The 21,702-nt window shown below is 42.6% G+C and overlaps 1 protein-coding gene across 3 annotated transcripts in view; it reads right to left on the minus strand.

The window, feature by feature from the left end:
* mapkap1 (MAPK associated protein 1) overlaps window positions 1–21,702 on the minus strand; it is a 114,052-nt gene that overhangs the window by 7,109 nt on the left and 85,241 nt on the right. The gene's annotated exons all lie outside the window — the stretch shown is intronic.

Below are 21,702 nucleotides of genomic sequence, written 5' to 3' on the forward strand. Positions count from 1 at the left end.
GACAGGGCCTTGACCTGTATATTATAGTCAAGAGACAGGGCCTAGACCTTTATATTATAGTCAAGAGACAGGGCCTAGACCTGTATATTATAGTCAAGAGACATGGCCTAGACCTGTATATTATAGTCAAGAGACAGGGCCTAGACCTTTATATTACAGTCAGGAGACAGGGCCTAGACCTGTATATTATAGTCAAGAGACAGGGCCTAGACCTTTATATTACAGTCAGGAGACAGGGCCTAGACCTGTATATTATAGTAAGAGACAGGGCCTAGACCTTTATATTATAGTCAGGAGACAGGGCCTAGACCTTTATATTATTGTCAAGAGACAGGGCCTAGACCTGTATATTATAGTCAAGAGACAGGGCCTAGACCTGTATATTATAGTCAAGAGACAGGGCCTAGACCTGTATATTACAGTCAAGAGACAGGGCCTAGACCTGTATGTTACAGTCAAGAGACAGGGCCTAGACCTGTATATTATAGTCAAGAGACAGGGCCTAGACCTGTATATTATAGTCAAGAGACAGGGCCTAGACCTGTATATTATAGTCAAGAGACAGGGCCTAGGCCTGTATATTACAGTCAAGAGACAGGGCCTAGACCTGTATATTACAGGCAAGAGACAGGGCCTAGACCTTTATATTATAGTCAAGAGACAGGGCCTAGACCTTTATATTACAGTCAGGAGACAGGGCCTAGACCTTTATATTATAGTCAAGAGACAGGGCCTAGACCTGTATATTATAGTCAAGAGACAGGGCCTAGACCTGTATATTATAGTCAAGAGACAGGACCTAGACCTGTATATTATAGTCAAGAGACAGGGCCTAGACCTGTATATTATAGTCAAGAGACAGGGCCTAGACCTTTATATTATAGTCAAGAGACAGGGCCTAGACCTGTATATTATAGTCAAGAGACAGGGCCTAGACCTTTATATTACAGTCAGGAGACAGGGCCTAGACCTGTATATTATAGTCAAGAGACAGGGCCTAGACCTGTATATTATAGTCAAGAGACAGGACCTAGACCTGTATATTATAGTCAAGAGACAGGGCCTAGACCTGTATATTATAGTCAAGAGACAGGACCTAGACCTGTATATTATAGTCAAGAGACCGGGCCTAGACCTTTATATTATAGTCAAGAGACAGGGCCTAGACCTGTATATTATAGTCAAGAGACAGGACCTAGACCTGTATATTATAGTCAAGAGACAGGGCCTAGACCTTTATATTATAGTCAAGAGACAGGGCCTAGACCTGTATATTATAGTCAAGAGACAGGGCCTAGACCTTTATATTATAGTAAGAGACAGGGCCTAGACCTGTATATTATAGTAAGAGACAGGGCCTAGACCTTTATATTATAGTAAGAGACAGGGCCTAGACCTTTATATTATTGTCAAGAGACAGGGCCTAGACCTTTATATTATAGTCAAGAGACAGGGCCTAGACCTTTATATTACAGTCAAGAGACAGGGCCTAGACCTTTATATTACAGTCAAGAGACAGGGCCTAGACCTTTATATTACAGTCAAGAGACAGGGCCTAGACCTTTATATTATAGTCAGGAGACAGGGCCTAGACCTGTATATTATAGTCAAGAGACAGGGCCTAGACCTGTATATTACAGTCAAGAGACAGGGCCTAGACCTGTATATTATAGTCAAGAGACAGGGCCTAGACCTGTATATTATAGTCAAGAGACAGGGCCTAGACCTTTATATTACAGTCAGGAGACAGGGCCTAGACCTGTATATTATAGTCAAGAGACAGGGCCTAGACCTTTATATTACAGTCAGGAGACAGGGCCTAGACCTGTATATTATAGTAAGAGACAGGGCCTAGACCTTTATATTATAGTCAGGAGACAGGGCCTAGACCTTTATATTATTGTCAAGAGACAGGGCCTAGACCTGTATATTATAGTCAAGAGACAGGGCCTAGACCTGTATATTATAGTCAAGAGACAGGGCCTAGACCTGTATATTACAGTCAAGAGACAGGGCCTAGACCTGTATGTTACAGTCAAGAGACAGGGCCTAGACCTGTATATTATAGTCAAGAGACAGGGCCTAGACCTGTATATTATAGTCAAGAGACAGGGCCTAGACCTGTATATTATAGTCAAGAGACAGGGCCTAGGCCTGTATATTACAGTCAAGAGACAGGGCCTAGACCTGTATATTACAGGCAAGAGACAGGGCCTAGACCTTTATATTATAGTCAAGAGACAGGGCCTAGACCTGTATATTATAGTCAAGAGACAGGGCCTAGACCTTTATATTATATCAGGAGACAGGTAGACCTGTATATTATAGTCAAGAGACAGGGCCTAGACCTGTATATTATAGTCAAGAGACAGGGCCTAGACCTTTATATTATAGTCAAGAGACAGGGCCTAGACCTGTATATTATAGTCAAGAGACAGGGCCTAGACCTTTATATTACAGTCAGGAGACAGGGCCTAGACCTGTATATTATAGTCAAGAGACAGGGCCTAGACCTGTATATTATAGTCAAGAGACAGGACCTAGACCTGTATATTATAGTCAAGAGACAGGGCCTAGACCTGTATATTATAGTCAAGAGACAGGACCTAGACCTGTATATTATAGTCAAGAGACCGGGCCTAGACCTTTATATTATAGTCAAGAGACAGGGCCTAGACCTGTATATTATAGTCAAGAGACAGGACCTAGACCTGTATATTATAGTCAAGAGACAGGGCCTAGACCTTTATATTATAGTCAAGAGACAGGGCCTAGACCTGTATATTATAGTCAAGAGACAGGGCCTAGACCTTTATATTATAGTAAGAGACAGGGCCTAGACCTGTATATTATAGTAAGAGACAGGGCCTAGACCTTTATATTATAGTAAGAGACAGGGCCTAGACCTTTATATTATTGTCAAGAGACAGGGCCTAGACCTTTATATTATAGTCAAGAGACAGGGCCTAGACCTTTATATTACAGTCAAGAGACAGGGCCTAGACCTTTATATTACAGTCAAGAGACAGGGCCTAGACCTTTATATTACAGTCAGGAGACAGGGCCTAGACCTGTATATTATAGTCAAGAGACAGGGCCTAGACCTTTATATTACAGTCAGGAGACAGGGCCTAGACCTGTATATTATAGTAAGAGACAGGGCCTAGACCTTTATATTATAGTCAGAGACAGGGCCTAGACCTTTATATTATAGTCAGGAGACAGGGCCTAGACCTTTATATTATAGTCAAGAGACAGGGCCTAGACCTTTATATTATAGTAAGAGACAGGGCCTAGACCTTTATATTACAGTCAAGAGACAGGGCCTAGACCTTTATATTATAGTAAGAGACAGGGCCTAGACCTTTATATTATAGTCAAGAGACAGGGCCTAGACCTTTATATTATAGTCAGGAGACAGGGCCTAGACCTTTATATTATAGTCAAGAGACAGGGCCTAGACCTTTATATTATAGTAAGAGACAGGGCCTAGACCTTTATATTATAGTCAAGAGACAGGGCCTAGACCTTTATATTATAGTCAGGAGACAGGGCCTAGACCTTTATATTATAGTCAAGAGACAGGGCCTAGACCTGTATATTATAGTCAAGAGACAGGGCCTAGACCTTTATATTATAGTCAAGAGACAGGGCCTAGACCTGTATATTATAGTCAAGAGACAGGGCCTAGACCTGTATATTATAGTCAAGAGACAGGGCCTAGACCTTTATATTACAGTCAGGAGACAGGGCCTAGACCTGTATATTATAGTCAAGAGACAGGGCCTAGACCTGTATATTATAGTCAAGAGACAGGACCTAGACCTGTATATTATAGTCAAGAGACAGGGCCTAGACCTGTATATTATAGTCAAGAGACAGGACCTAGACCTGTATATTATAGTCAAGAGACCGGGCCTAGACCTTTATATTATAGTCAAGAGACAGGGCCTAGACCTGTATATTATAGTCAAGAGACAGGACCTAGACCTGTATATTATAGTCAAGAGACAGGGCCTAGACCTTTATATTATAGTCAAGAGACAGGGCCTAGACCTGTATATTATAGTCAAGAGACAGGGCCTAGACCTTTATATTATAGTAAGAGACAGGGCCTAGACCTGTATATTATAGTAAGAGACAGGGCCTAGACCTTTATATTATAGTAAGAGACAGGGCCTAGACCTTTATATTATTGTCAAGAGACAGGGCCTAGACCTTTATATTATAGTCAAGAGACAGGGCCTAGACCTTTATATTACAGTCAAGAGACAGGGCCTAGACCTTTATATTACAGTCAAGAGACAGGGCCTAGACCTTTATATTACAGTCAGGAGACAGGGCCTAGACCTGTATATTATAGTCAAGAGACAGGGCCTAGACCTTTATATTACAGTCAGGAGACAGGGCCTAGACCTGTATATTATAGTAAGAGACAGGGCCTAGACCTTTATATTATAGTCAGGAGACAGGGCCTAGACCTTTATATTATAGTCAGGAGACAGGGCCTAGACCTTTATATTATAGTCAAGAGACAGGGCCTAGACCTTTATATTATAGTAAGAGACAGGGCCTAGACCTTTATATTACAGTCAAGAGACAGGGCCTAGACCTTTATATTATAGTAAGAGACAGGGCCTAGACCTTTATATTATAGTCAAGAGACAGGGCCTAGACCTTTATATTATAGTCAGGAGACAGGGCCTAGACCTTTATATTATAGTCAAGAGACAGGGCCTAGACCTTTATATTATAGTAAGAGACAGGGCCTAGACCTTTATATTATAGTCAAGAGACAGGGCCTAGACCTTTATATTATAGTCAAGAGACAGGGCCTAGACCTTTATATTACAGTCAAGAGACAGGGCCTAGACCTTTATATTATAGCCAAGAGACAGGGCCTAGACCTTTATATTATAGTAAGAGACAGGGCCTAGACCTGTATATTATAGTCAAGAGACAGGGCCTAGACCTTTATATTACAGTCAAGACACATGGCCTAGATTGCGGGAGCACTACAGAGTACCACATCTAGTAATGGGAAAAGTGCTTTTAGCCAAATAAAAGCTAAGGTGACCCCCAATGTGAGGCAGTAAACCCAACGCACAAATCAATAACATCTACTGGCAGTTCAACGTGCGTTTGATAAATACATAAATGGGGACGACTATACACAGTACTGTACACACAAACATCATATTCTACTACACACGTTGTCCAAGAGTGAATGGTAGAAGTTCCTCATTTAAGGAACATTACTATGGTAATGAATTCATGCTATGTCGTTACTGATTGATGTAGGGGGCTTTTAATTCAGCTTCCTGGAGCATCTCTGTGCAATCCACTACAATGAAAGTTTACATCAACTGAGTTAACTCTGTTGGCTATGTTTCCTCATTTCTACCCTCCCTTGTCTTTTGGTCTCTCCTGTAGGCGTTTCTGATTTCATGGCTAACCTTGTGCTCTGAACAACCCATTCATTACTGTAAATGCATTGCCATCTCATGTAAATCAACCAGGGGGCTCAATAAGCAAGTGAAGGCTAACATATGTAGATGTACAATTCCCAAAAGTATCACCCCCCTCCAACCCCATATATCTGAGAGTCTAGCCAATTAGCCACAATCAATTCTGGGGGATTTAAGTGGCTGGTATTAATTCATTTTTCTGCCTGCAACTTTCCTCAAAAGAGGTTTGGTCTACGAAGAACAGGACCCTAGAATCATGCATCTTGGGCAATAAAAATCTGTGCAAAGACAACATGTCAAAGCTGGGGAAAAATGGCTCTTGCTAATGGATTCGCAACAGAAAATAGCTTTTAAGTAATCAATCTTTTAGTTTTTTTATTCAAGAAAAAACCCAAATCTTTCTCATTAAAGGAGCTGGGTGTCACAGCCTCTTTGTGGCTATATGGCGTAATGAAAATGGCATTAGCATTGATCACAATTATAAGGGTTCATGCTGATATCCCGTCGATTACCACACCACTTCCTTGTTTCACTAACAAATACGTAAGCAGATTAATTTCAACTCCCTTGCAGCCACTCTGAAATACACATTTTGAATAATACCCAAGATAGGAAAAAGAACGATTAACATACACTGAACAAAAATATAAATGCACCATGCAACAATTTAAACAATTTCACAATTTCATATTAGGAAATCGGTCAATTTGAATCAATTCATTAGGCCCTAATCTATGACTTTCACATGACTGGGCTGGGGCGCAGCCTTAGGACGGCCTGGGAGGACATAGGCCCACCCACTTGGGAGCTATGCCCAACCAATCAGAATTCGTTTTTCCACACAAAATGGCTTTTTTTACAGACAGAAATACTTCTCAGTTTCATTAGCTGTCCGGGTGGCTGGTCTCAGACGATCCCGTAGGTGAAGAAGGATGTGGAGGTCCTGGGCTGTTGTGGTTACACGTGGTTTGTGGTTGTGAGGCTAGTTGGACTTACTGACAAATTCTCACAAACCGACGTGGGAGGCGGCTTATGGTAGAGAAATTAACATTAACATTTTTGGCAACAGCTATGGAGAATATTCCTGCAGTCAGCATGCCAATTGCACGCTCCCTCAAAACTTGAGACATCTGTGGCATTGTGTTGTGTGACAAAACTGCACATTTTAGAATGGCAGTTTATTGTCCCCAGCACAAGGTTCATCTGTGTAATGACCATGCTGTTTAATCCGTTTCTTGATTTGCCACACCTGTCAGGTGGATGGATTATTTTGGCAAAGATAAGCTTTCTGTGCGTATAGAACATTTCTGGGATCTTTTATTTCAGCTCATGAAACATGGGACCAACACTTTACATGTTGCCTTTATATTTTGGTTCAGTATAGTAACCATTTCAATCATTTTAACCTTTTAAGACGCATTTAGAAATTATACTTCTCATTGTGAGAAGCGTGGTCGACCCACACGCATCAAAGAGATGTCAAGTGGTTAATCTGTAACTATTGAGAATTATTCTATTCAAGCATCAAAGCGATGTCACGTGGTTGATCTGTAACTACTGAGGATTATTCTACTCAAGCAAAGAGATGTCAAGAAGGTTAATCTGTAACTATTGAGGATTATTCTACTCAAGCATCAAAGCGATGTCACGTGGTTAATCTGTAACAATTGAGGATTATTCTACTCAAGCAAAGAGATGTCAAGAGGTTGATCTGTAACTACTGAGGATTATTCTAGTCAAGCATCAAAGAGATGTCAAGAGGTTGATCTGTATCACCCTCAATACCATTGGTAGACACTGCATGTAGTGTTCGCACATCTCTATGTCCCAACACCAGAATCTTTTCTATATAAAAAGGAAAGTGACTCGGCCTCCTATCAGACACCAGTACTCTACCAGAGACCATTTTCTAGCGGAACCAGCGATGTGGAACAAATGTCTCGCCTAAAGTGGAGAAGGCAGTGCAGGGAGGAAGACAATGGAGGAGGCGCGCTGTGGCTCTCTTTCCCTCGACATGTGTCTGCAGAAAGGAGCAAGGCCTTCATTAACTCTGACACCGGCTCTTAAGTATCCCTTTATTAGAGGGGGGTAAGAATAGAGACTCTTATGTATCCCTTTATTTGAGGGGTAAGAATAGAGACTTACGTATCCCTTCATTAGAGAGGCTGCTCATTGACTACAGCCTTCAACACCATTGTACCGTCCAAACTCATCATTAAGCTTGAGACCCTGGGTCTCGACCACGCCCTGTGGTCCTGGACTTTCTGCCCGGCCGCCCCCAGGTAGTGAAGGCAGGAAACAACATTTCCACCCCGCTGATCCTCAACAATAGGGCCCCCACAAGGGTGCGTTCTCAACCCTCTCCTGTAGTCCCTGTTCACCCACGACTGCATGGCCATGCACGCCTCCAACTCAATCATCAAGTTTGCAGACGACACTACAGTGGTAGGCTTGATTACCAACAACGACAAGACAGCCTACAGGGAGGTGGTGAAGGCCCTCGGAGTGTGGTGTCAGGAAAATAACCTCTCACTCCACATCAACAAAACAAAGGAGATGATCGTTGACTTCAGGAAACAGCCGAGGGAGCTCCCCCATATCCACCAAAGGGACAGTAGTGGAGAAGGTGGAAAGTAGAGGTCGACCAATTAATCGGCATGGCTAAGAATGGGTAATCGGCCTTTTTGGATGCCGATTACATTGCAATCCACAAGGAAACTGCGGGGCAGGCTGACCACCTGTTACGCGAGTGCAGCATCAAAATGACCTTGTGGCTGCAAGGAGCCAAGGTAAGTTGCTAGCTAGCATTAAACTTATTTTATAAAAAACTATCAATCTTCACATTAACCTCTCTAAGATATAGGTGGGACGCTTGGCCAAAAGCCAGTGAAAATGCAGAGCGCCAAATTCAAATAAATTACTATAAAAATCTAACTTTCATTAAATCACACATGCAAGATAGCAAATTAAAGCTACACTCGTTGTGAATCCAGCCAACATGTCAGATTTCAAAAAGGCTTTTCGGCGAAAGCATAAGAGGCTATTATCTGATGATAGCACAACAGTAAACAATGAGAGAGTAGCATATTTCAACCCTGCAGGCGCGACACAAAACGCAGGAATTAAATATAAATCATGCCTTACCTTTGACGAGCTTCTTTTGTTGGCACTCCAATATGTCCCATAAACATCACAAATGGTCCTTTTGTTCGATTAATTCCGTCCATATATATCCAAAATGTGCATTTATTTGGCGCGTTTGATCCAGAAAAACACTGGTTTCAACTTGACCAATGTCACTACAAAATATCTCAAAAGTTAACTGTAAACTTTGCCAAAATATTTCAAACTACTTTTGAAGTTTCAACTTTAGGTATTTTAAAACGTAAATAATCGATAAACTTGAAGACGCGATGATCTGTGTTCAATACAAAAAGAAAAACTGACGCTACTTTTCTGGTCAAGCGCCTCTCTCAAACAGTCCACTTCAAGTGACTCTCATTCAAGATGGCCGTACCTCTTCATTACACAAAGGAAAAAACCTCAACCAATTTCTAAAGACTGGTGACATCCAGTGGAAGCGGTAGAAACGGCAAGCAAGTCCCAATGAAAACTCATTGAAAAGACAGTGACCTCATAACAAAAAAACAAAAAAATCTGAATGGTTTGTCCTCTGGGTTTTGCCTGCTACATAAGTTCTGTTATACTCACAGACATGATTCAAACAGTTTTAGAAACTTCAGCGTGTTTTCTATCCAAATCTACTAATAATATGCATATCTTATATTCTGGGGATGAGTAGCAGGCAGTTGAATTTGGGCATTCTATTCATCCAAAAGTGAAAATGCTGCCCCCTATCCCGAAGAAGTTTTAATTAACACATGGTTGATAATATTACTAGCTTGTCCTGAGTTGCATATAATCAATGCGGTTAATTTACCATCAAATCACAGCCTACTTCAACTTCGCCAAATGGATGATGATTTAACAAAAGCGCATTTGCAAAAAACACAATCGTTGCACAAATGTACCTAACCATAAACATCAATGCCTTTCTTAAAATCAATAGACAGAAGTATATTTCTTTAAAACTGCATATTTAGTTAAAATAATGTTAGCAGGCAATATTAACTAGGGAAATTATGTCACTTCAGGGTATATGCAGCATTTTGGGCCGCCTGGCTCGTTGCTAATTGTGTGAAGACCATTTCTTCCTAACAAAGACCGTAAATAATTATGACATAACATTTAAGGTTTTGCAATGTTACAGCAATATTTAGACTTAGGGTTGCCACCTGTTCGATAAAATACGGAACGGTTCCGTATTTCACTAAAAGAATCAACATTTTGTATTCGAAATTATAGTTTCCGGATCTGACCATATTAATGACCTAAGGCTCGTATTTCTGTGTGTTTATTATCATTAAGTCTATGATTTGAAATTTGATAGAGCAGTCTGACTGAGCGGTGGTAGACAGCAGCAGGCTCGTAAGCATTCATTAAAACCACACTTTACTGCGTTTGCCAGCCGTTCTCAGCAATGCTTGAAGCACAGCGCTGTTTATGACTTCAAGCCTATCAACTCCCGAGATTAGGCTGGCAATAGTAAAGTGCCCATAAGAACATCCAATAGTCAAAGGTATATGAAATGCAAATGGTTTAGAGGGAAATAGTTGACGCGTCATAAATTGTATAATATCTATAACCTAAAATTTCCTAACGGGGAATATTGAAGACTCATGTTAAAAGGAACCACCAGCTTTCATATGTTCTCGTGTTCTGAGCAAGGAACTTAAACGTTAGCTTTTTACATGGCACATATTGCACTTTTACTTTCTTCTCCAACACCATTTTTTTTGCATTATTTAAACCAAATTGAACATGTTTCATTATTTATTTGAGACTAAATTGATTTTTATTTATATTAAGTTAAAAATAAAAGTGTACATTTTTCATTCAGTATTGTTATAATTGTCATTATTACAAATATATATATATAAAAATCTGCCGATTAATCGGTATTGGCTTTTTTTGGTCCTCCAATAATCAGTATCGGTGTTAAAAAATCATATTCGGTCGACCTCTAGTGGAAAGTTTAAAGTTCCTCGGCGTACACATCATGGGCAAACTGAAATGGTCCACCCATACAGTCAGCGTGGTGAAGGTGCAACAGCGCCTCTTCAACCACAGGAGGCTTAAGAAATGTGGCTTGTCACCTAAAACCCTCACAAACTTTTACAGATGCACAATCGAGAGCATCTTGTCGGGCTGTATCACTGCCTGGTACGGCAACTGCACCGCCCTCAACTGCAAGGCTCTCCAGAGGGTAGTGCGGTCTGCACAGCGCATCACTGGGGGCAAACTACCTGCCCTCCAGGACACCTACACCACCCGATGTCACAGGAAGGACAAAAAGATCATCAAGGACAACAACCACCCGAGCCACTGCCTGTTCACCCTGCTATCATCCAGAATGTGAGGTCAGTTCAGGTGCATCAAAGCTGGGACAGAGACTGAAAAACAGCTTCTATCTTAAGGCCATCAGACTGTTAAACAGCCATCACTTACATCGAGGGCTGCTGCCAACATACAGACTCAAATTACTGGCCACTTAAATAAATGGATTTAAATAAGGTATCCCTAGTCACTTTAAATAATGCCACTTTAATAATGTTTACATATCCTACATTACTCATCTCACATGTCTATACTGTATTTTATACCATCTAAAGCATCTTGCCTTTGCCGCTCTGTCATCGCGCATCCATATATTTATATGTACATATTCTTATTCCATCCCCTTACATTTGTGTGTGTGGTTGTCGTTGTGAATTTGTTCGATATTACTGCACTGCCGGAACTAGAAGTACAAGCATTTCACTACACTCGCATTAACATCTGCTAACCATGTGACCAATAACATTATATTTGAAAAATAGAGACTCTTACGTGTCCCTTCATTAAGAATAGAGACTTGCGTATCCCTTCATTAGGGGGGATAGAGATCCCTTCATTAGGGGGATAAGAATAGAGACTTACGTATCCCTTCATTAGGGGGATAAGAATAGAGACTTACGTATCCCTTCATTAGGGGGATAAGAATAGAGACTTACGTATCCCTTCATTAGGGGGATAAGAATAGAGACTTACGTATCCCTTCATTAGGGGGATAAGAATAGAGACTTACGTATCCCTTCATTAGGGGGATAAGAATAGAGACTTACGTATCCCTTCATTAGGGGGATAAGAATAAAGACTTACGTATCCCTTCATTGGGGGATAAGAATAGAGACTTACGTATCCCTTCATTAGGGGGATAAGAATAGAGACTTACGTATCCCTTCATTAGGGGGGGTAAGATTAACTCAGACACCGGCAAGAATAGAGTCTGGTTCCAAAGAGTGGGTCGCTAAGCCGTAACTGACGCAGCCGTTTGGAAAATCTTTGTGGGAGTGTGTCATGACACTATTCTGCACCCCCCTAGTTCCATCCTATCAGCCATCAGTCAATTTTACCACAGAACTAATTGCTTTATACTTGCTAAATTGAATGCAGGAAAACTGAAATCTGTTTTACCTAATTTCATCCAGCATGTCACCTGGGCAATTAGAGGGGTAAAGAAAACTCTAAATTACTTTTACTCCACATGCAGAGACTTATAAAAAGCTCTCCCTCCATTTTGTCAAATCTGACCATAACTTTATCCTCGAAATTAGGTTTTTCATGCAAAAACACACAAAGTACCAGTGAAGTGCTTCATTTGGTCTGATGAAGTGTAAAATAAACCCACAGGACTGTTTTGCTAGCAATTCCTGGAATATGTTCCAGGATTAATCTGATAACAATGAGGAGTATTTACCTTAATAACGTGTATTGTTCATTTACCACATCAGTCACCAGCTTCATTAATAAGTGCATCGTCGTCCCCACAGTGACCGTACGTACATATCCCAACCAGAAGCCATGGATTACAGGCAACATCCGCACTGAGCTAAAGGTTAGAGCTGCCACTTTCAAGGAGAGACACACTCACCAAAAACGCTTATAAGAAATCCCGCTACGCTCTCCGACGAACCATCAAACAGGCAAAGATCAACACAGGACTAAGATCGAATCCTGCTACACCGGCTCTGACGCTCGTCAGACGTGTCAGGGCTTGCAAACTATCACGGATTACTAAAGGAAACCAAGTGACACAAGCCTACCAGATGAGATACATGCCTTCTATGCTAGCTTCAAGGCAAGGAACACTGAGCCATGCGTGAGAACACCAGCTGTTCAGGACGACTGTGGCTCTCCGTAGCCGCTGTAGGACCTTTAAACAGGTTATCATTCACAAGGCTGCAGACAGATTACCACTATGCGTACTTAGATCATGCGCTGATCTGGATCCTGGACTTCCTAACGGGCCGCCCCCATGTGGTGAGGGTTGGCAGCACACATCCGCCACAATACATCCTCAACACGGGGCCCCTCAGGGGTGTGTGCTTAGTCCTGTCCTGTTCTCCCTGTTGACCTAGGACTGTGTGGCCGCGCACGACTCCCAACATCATCATGTTTGCCGACGACACGACGGTGGTCAGCCTGATCACCGATGAGACAGCCTATAGGGAGGAGGTCAGAGACCATCTACAGCTGAGCATATTGACTGGCTGCATCACCGCTTGGTATGGCAACTGCTTGGCATCTGACCGCAAGGTGCTACAGAGGGTAGTGTATACGGCCTAGTACAACACTGGGGCCGAGCTCCCGGTCACCCAGAACCTCTATACCAGGCGATGTCAGAGGAAGGCCCCAAAAAATTGACAAAGACTCGTTCAAAGGCACTTCAATCTTTTGTCTTGCCCATTCACCCTCTGAATGGAACACATACACAATCTATGTCTCAATTGTCTCAAGGCTTAAAATCCTTCTTTAACCTGTCTCCTCCCCTTCATCTACACTGATTGAAGTGGATTTAAAAAGTATTCCGAAATGCATTTGGGGAATTGGTTCAGTTAAAATCAACTGACACCGCGTGACAATATACTAGAAAGTGACGACGACTGCATATAAAACTGGATATGGCTTCTTCTTCTATGCTTCTGGTGTCTTTTATCACAAACCTAATCAAACCTGCATGAGACCTTAGTTGCCCTCGTATTCCCCAGAGGCTCTGGTGTACCTCAGGGCTCAAAACCAAGACCTCCTGAAATGACTCAGGATATCTCCGCCTCCCTCCCTTTTCTACTCCCCATCCCTGGAGAGGGACCCAGGCGGTCGACCCCCCTCCATTTTGAGGAGCAGTTGATGAATAGATCAGAGGAGCGATGAGCACCTCTTGCGACGCTCGCCAACCGCGACTCCCTTTCACCGTCTGCACCTCATTAATCACGCTATTGTCTGATTTGAAAGGCAAGCCATGTAAGTGTCATATCCACTCAAAGCCAAGGAGAGGCCTAGCCGAGGGGATGCGAACACCATCAAAATAAGACAAAAAATCTTCAATATAAACCACAAAGAGAAACAGACATAGGTCCTTCGTTACTAAAAGGTCTAGGGACTGGTTCGTTAATGAGCCCGAGGTAAAGCTGTACCATCTAATTGGGCAAAATAAGCTGTCAGAATGTATTTTTCATTTAATAGGTTAAAGTGGGGGAAAAAAATATATAAATATTATTCAATTTATTGCACTTTATTTTTTTATAACTATGATTGCATAGCAACAGGCCAAATGTCCACAGCATAAAGCGGTGTTGATAACGTACTTGTGGACTGGAAGAAAAAACAAAAAAAAGCGAATGTCATATTTGTACTTCCCTGCAGGCGAAAAAATATCCTTGTCAGGTGCCACAGAAACATATGCAGGGGTTACGTTTGTCAAGAGGCTTGGAGAAAAAAAGTGATTGAGTGGGGTGGGCAGCGGAGGTGGGTGGGGGGGGCTGACTGCTTGTTTGGTGTGATACTGATTATGGGAACATGAGACTTTTGGGGTCTTTCATAGCAACACATGCTTCCCATTTAAAGTCAATAACTCCATTCTTCCCCCCCGCTTGGCGATGTGACAGTGAACGCTTGTCCCAAGTTCAAGGTTCATTGTAATCATTTACATCCCCCACCCCCTGCAAAAACCCCTTTTCAAATGAAGAGAAAAGTCTACTTTGGTCACTGCTGTTCTCGTCCTCACCTCCCCACCCCCATGTGCAAACACACACCACTGAAACCATACACCCCCCATGTGCAAACACACACCACTGAAACCATACACCCCCCCACACACACACACCCAACCCCCACCCACACACACCATACACACCAAACCCCCAAACTCACACCCAACCCCCACACATACACCCAACCCCAATGCCCCACACACACACCCAACCCCAATGCCCCACACACACACCCAACCCCACACACACCCACCCAACCCCAACCCCAACCCTACACACAAAACATCCCTTGGAGAGTATACAAACCCTTCACGTCCTGGAGCAGGTCATGACCATACTGGAAAAAAAGTCTTAAAGCTACAATGTCACTTTTTGGGCGACCTGACAAATTCACATAGAAATGTGTGTTATTGATCTGTCATTCTCGTTGACAGCAAGTCTAAGAAGTGGTAGATCTGTTACATGTGCGCTATTTCTAGGCTTCACGTTCTTAACTTTATTTTTCACGGTTTCGTACACAAGCTTTATTTAAACAGTTAAAAACACAATATCTGTGGTTCTGGAAAATATATTTCACAGTGGTTTAGATGCTACAATGATTCTCTACACTACACATTGTTTGTTTTGTCACAAACTGAAATTAAGCAAACTATTAGAATTTATAGCAACCAGGAAATGGATGAGTGATTTCTGCAATAGTGCACATATAAAGTTGATTCCTGAATGTAAATGCTGTCTTACAATGGCATGATTTTATTTGTCTGGGGAAAAAAATTCAGCCACACCAATCAATTTTTTTTTTTAGAATCGTACGTTAAGAATCAGGTTACAAGGACGTTTACCAACATATCAGGCGTTCTCTCTCTCTCTCTCTGGTCACCCCCAAAAACCAATTCTTCCTTTGGCCGCCTCTCCTTCCAGTTCTCTGCTGCCAATGACTGGAACGAACTACAAAAATCTCTGAAACTGGAAACACTTATCTCCCTCACTAGCTTTAAGCACCAACTGTCAGAGCAGCTCACAGATTACTGCACCTGTACATAGCCCATCTATAATTTAGCCCAAACAACTACCTCTTCCCCTACTGTATTTATTTATTTAGCTCATTTGGACCCCATTATTTCTATTTCTACTTTGCACATTCTTCCACTGCATATCTACCATTCCAGTGTTTTACTTGCTATATTGTATTTACTTCGCCACCATGGCCTTTTTTTTGCCTTTACCTCCCTTATCTCACCTCATTTGCTCACAATTTATATAGACTTATTTTTCTACTGTATTATTGACTGTATGTTTGTTTTACTCCATGTGTAACTCTGTGTTGTTGTATGTGTCGAACTGCTTTGCTTTATCTTGGCCAGGTCACAATTGTAAATGAGAACTTGTTCTCAACTTGCCTACCTGGTTAAATAAAGGTGAAATAAAAAATAAATAAAAAATAGGCCAGACTATTTTACGAGGGTGCCATAATTAAAGTGCAAATGTACGGACATCAAGCACAGACCAAGTCAAACAAAGCATGAGTCAAACATAATATATAAAGACATCCAAGAGATCCCGTATACCATGAAACACAGCACAAAGCACATACAGTAGATACACTTTCTGACCGGTGAGTGAACGTGACACAAAGACTCCTTTACTAAACTGTTCCCCACGGAACTCAAAGAGAAAACCTAACAGATCCTCACAAAGCTGCACCATCGAGAGCATCCTGTCCGATTGCATCACCGCCTGGTATGGCAACTGCTGCATCCGACCGTAAGGCGCTACAGAGGGTGGTGCGTACGGCCCAGTACATCACTGGGGCCAAGCTTCCTGCCATCCAGGACCTATATAATAGGCGGTTTCAGAGGAAAGCCACAAAAATTGTCAAAGACTCCGGTCACCCAAGTCATAGACTGTTCTCTCTGCTACCGCACGGCAAGCGGTACAGGAGCGCCAAGTCTAGGTCACAAAAAGCCTCCTTAACAGCTTCTACCCTCAAGCCATAAGACTGCTGAACAAATAATCAAGATGGCCACCAGGACTATTTACATTTCTCCCCCATTTGTTTAGTTCACTGCTGCTACTCGCTGTTTATTATCCATGCATAGTCACTTCACCCCTACCTACATGTACAAATTACCTCAACTAACCTGTACCCCCGCACACTGACTCGGTTCCTTAACTGTTTCTTGAACTGCACTGTTGGTTAAGGATGTGTGCTGTAAGTAAGCATTTCACGATAAGGTCTTACACCTGAATTTGACGCATGTGACAAAGTTTGATTTGATTTTCATTTGACGACATGGAAAACCTGCAGAACCCTATCAATCGCATTGCCTTACAAAACAGGCACTGGTTAGCCATGAAGCAAACATGTCAAGAATATGACAACACAACCAAATTAGTGGATTACATAACAAAAATCTGTAACAGAGGCAATGAAAGAGACACTGTGACAACTACAGTTCTAACTTCCACTCAGTGTCGAAAAGCAGCATTCCCCCCCCATCCCTCCCCCCTTCCTCCTTCCCACTCATCCCCCTTTCACTCCTGCATTAGCCGGCCTTCATTAATCTTCGTGCAGTCTTCTTTACCTAGTCATGTAGAACCGCTCGATAGAGAGATAGAGAGAGAGAGAGAGAGAGACACAGAGAGAGGGGGAGAGAGAGAGAGAGAGAGAAAGATCTGGGCCCCTGTGCCAATTACCAGGTCAACGGAGTGTTGAGTCCCAGCGACGCAGAGGAATGAGCTCTTAGAGGGAGATGTGGGTTAGCCGGGGGAGATGTGGGTTAGCCGGGGGAGATGTGGGTTAGCCGGGGGAGATGTGGGTTAGCCGGGGGAGATGTGGGTTAGCCGGGGGAGATGTGGGTTAGCCGGGGAGATGTGGGTTAGCCGGGGGAGATGTGGGTTAGCCGGGGCCAATATTGATGGACACGGGTGGGAGAAGAGAAGAGGTAAGCAGGGGACGTGGGGGGAAAGAGGGTTCGGGGGTACAGGATTAGGTCCTTAGGGGAGAGGTGGATGCTGTCTATGTGAAGAAAATGGTGGAATAGTGGAATGAGTTGTATGATATACAGTGGGGCAAAAAAAGTATTTAGTCAGCCACCAATTGTGCAAGTTCTCCCACTTAAAAAGATGAGAGAGGCCTGTAATTTTCATCATAGGTACACTTCAACACTTATTTTCTACCATAATTTGCAAATAAATTCATTAAAAATCCTACAATGTGATTTTCTGGATTTTTTTTCTCATTTTGTCTGTCATAGTTGAAGTGTACCTATGATGAAAATTACAGGCCTCTCTCATCTTTTTAAGTGGGAGAACTTGCACAATTGGTGGCTGACTAAATACTTTTTTGCCCCACTGTAGTTGAATGTACAATGATATTTTTGTCCTCTGTATTTTCCTAATTTTCATAAATGTAATCTTCAGTTGCTCGTACTATATCATGCTACGTACTACAGCGGTAGTATTATACTGCCCCACAGGATCAAATCCCACCTGACACTTACCTTCTTATTCCAATCTCTGTACACCGTTCTCTCTATCGTCTAACCTGCCCCGCTCTCTCCACCCTCTAACCTGAGAGACGACGCACCATAATACAGAGAGACGACGCACCGTAATACAGAGATGACGCACCGTAATACAGAGATGACGCACCGTAATACAGAGAGACGACGCACCGTAATACAGAGAGACGACGCACCATAATACAGAGACGACACACCATAATACAGAGAGACAACGTACCGTAATACAGAGACGACAACGCACTATAATACAGAGAGACGACGCACCATAATACAGAGACGACAACGCACCATAATACAGAGAAACGACACACCATAATACAGAGAGACGACACACCATAATACAGAGACGACACACCATAATACAGAGAGATGACGCACCATAATACAGAGAGACGACGCACCATAATACAGAGACGACAACGCACTATAATACAGAGAGGACACACCATAATACAGAGAGACAACACACCATAATACAGACGACACACCATAATACAGACGACACACCATAATACAGAGAGACGACGCACCATAATACAGAGAGACGACGCACCATAATACAGAGACGACGACACACCATAATACAGATGACACACCATAATACAGACGACACACCATAATACAGATGACACATCATAATACAGAGAGACGACACACCACAATACAGAGAGATGACACACCATAATACAGAGAGATGAGACACCATAATACAGAGAGACGACACACCATAATACAGAAAGACGAGACACCATAATACAGAGAGACGACATACCATAATACAGAGACGACGACACACCATAACGCACTATAATACAGAGACGACAACGCACCATAATACAGAGAGACGACACACCATAATACAGAGAAACGACACACCATAATACAGAGAGACAACGACACACCACAATACAGAGAGACGACACACCATAATACAGAGACGACATACCATAATATAGAGAGACGACGACACACCATAATACAGAGAGACGACACACCATAATACAGACACACCATAATACAGACGACACACCATAATACAGATGACACACCATAATACAGAGAGACGACACATCATAATACAGAGAGACGACACATCATAATACAGATGACGCACCATAATACAGAGAGACGACGCACCATAATACAGAGAGACGACAACGCACCATAATACAGAGAGACGACGCACCATAATACAGAGAAGACGAAACACCATAATACAGAGAGAAGACGACGCACCATAATACAGAGAGACGACGCACCATAATACAGAGAGACGACAACGCACCATAATACAGAGAGACGACGCACCATAATACAGAGAAGACGAAACACCATAATACAGAGAGAAGACGACGCACCATAATACAGAGAAGACGAAACACCATAATACAGAGAGACGACGCACCATAATACAGAGAGAAGACGAAACACCATAATACAGAGAGATGACACATCATAACACAGAGAAGACGACACACCATAATACAGAGAGAAGACGACACACCATAATACAGAGAGACGGCGACACACCATAATACAGAGAGCGACACACCATAATACAGAGAGACGACACACCATAATACAGAGAGACGACACACCATAATACAGAGAGACGACACACCATAATACAGAGAGACAACACACCATAATACAGAGACGACGCACCATAATGCAGAGACGACGCACCATAATACAGAGAGACGACGCATCATAATACAGAGAGAAGACGACACCATAATACAGAGAAGACGACGCACCATAATACAGAGAGAAGACGACGCACCATAATACAGAGAGAAGACGACACACCATAATACAGAGAGAAGACGACACACCATAATACAGAAGACGACACACCATAATACAGAGAGACGACACACCATAATACAGAGAGACGACGACGCACCATAATACAGAGAGACGACGACGCACCATAATACAGAGAGACGACGCACCATAATACAGAGAGACGATGCACCATAATACAGAGAGAAGACGACACACCATAATACAGAGAGATGACACATCATAATACAGAGAAAAGACGACACACCATAATACAGAGACGACGACACACCATAATACAGAGAGACGGCGACACACCATAATACAGAGAGACGACACACCATAATACAGAGAGACGACACACCATAATACAGAGATGACACACCATAATACAGAGAGACGACACACCATAATACAGAGAGACGCACCATAATACAGAGAGACGACGCACCATAATGCAGAGAGACGACGCACCATAATACAGAGAGAGACGCACCATAATACAGAGAGAAGACGACGCACCATAATACAGAGAAGACGACACACCATAATACAGAGAAGACGACACACCATAATACAGAGAGATGACGCATCATAATACAGAGAGACGACACACCATAATACAGAGAGATGACGACGCACCATAATACAGAGAGACGACGACGCACCATGATAATACCATGAGAGACGACGCACCATGATACAGAGAGACGATGCACCATAATACAGAGAGACGACACACCATAATACAGAGAGACGACACACCATAATACAGAGAGATGACACACCATAATACAGAGAGACGACACACCATAATACAGAGAGACGACACACCATAATACAGAGAGACGACACACCATAATACAGAGAGACGACACACCATAATACAGAGAGACGACACACCATAATACAGAGAGACGACGCACCATAATACAGAGAGACGACGCACCATAATACAGAGAGACGACGCACCATAATACAGAGAGACGACGCACCATAATACAGAGAGAGACGCACCATAATACAGAGAGAAGACGACACCATAATACAGAGAGATGACGCATCATAATACGACGACACACCATAATACAGAGATGACGACGCACCAGATGAGCACCATAATACAGAGAGACGACACACCATAATACAGAGAGAGACGACGCACCATAATACAGAGAGAGACGACGCACCATAATACAGAGAGACGACACACCATAATACAGAGAGACGACGCACCATAATACAGAGAGACGATGCACCATAATACAGACAACGCACCATAATACAGAGAGACGACACACCATAATACAGAGAGACGACACACCATAATACAGACGATGCACCATCATACAGACGACGCACCATAATACAGAGAGACGACACACCATAATACAGAGACGCACCATAATACAGAGACGACGCACCATAATACAGACGACGCACCATAATACAGAGACACGCACCATAATACAGCACCATAATACAGAGAGACGACACAGCGACGACACCATAATACAGAGACGACGCACCATAATACAGACGACGCACCATAATACAGAGAGACGACGCACCATAATACAGAGAGACGACACACCATAATACAGAGAGACGACACATCATAATACAGAGAGACGACACATCATAATACAGAGAGACGACACATCATAATACAGAGACGACACACCATAATACAGAGAGATGACGCACCATAATACAGACGACGCACCATAATACAGACGACACATCATAATACAGACGACACACCATAAT

Source organism: Oncorhynchus tshawytscha, linkage group LG20 (assembly GCF_018296145.1).
Source record: "Oncorhynchus tshawytscha isolate Ot180627B linkage group LG20, Otsh_v2.0, whole genome shotgun sequence".
In the NCBI taxonomy this organism is placed as follows: Eukaryota; Metazoa; Chordata; class Actinopteri; order Salmoniformes; family Salmonidae; genus Oncorhynchus; species Oncorhynchus tshawytscha.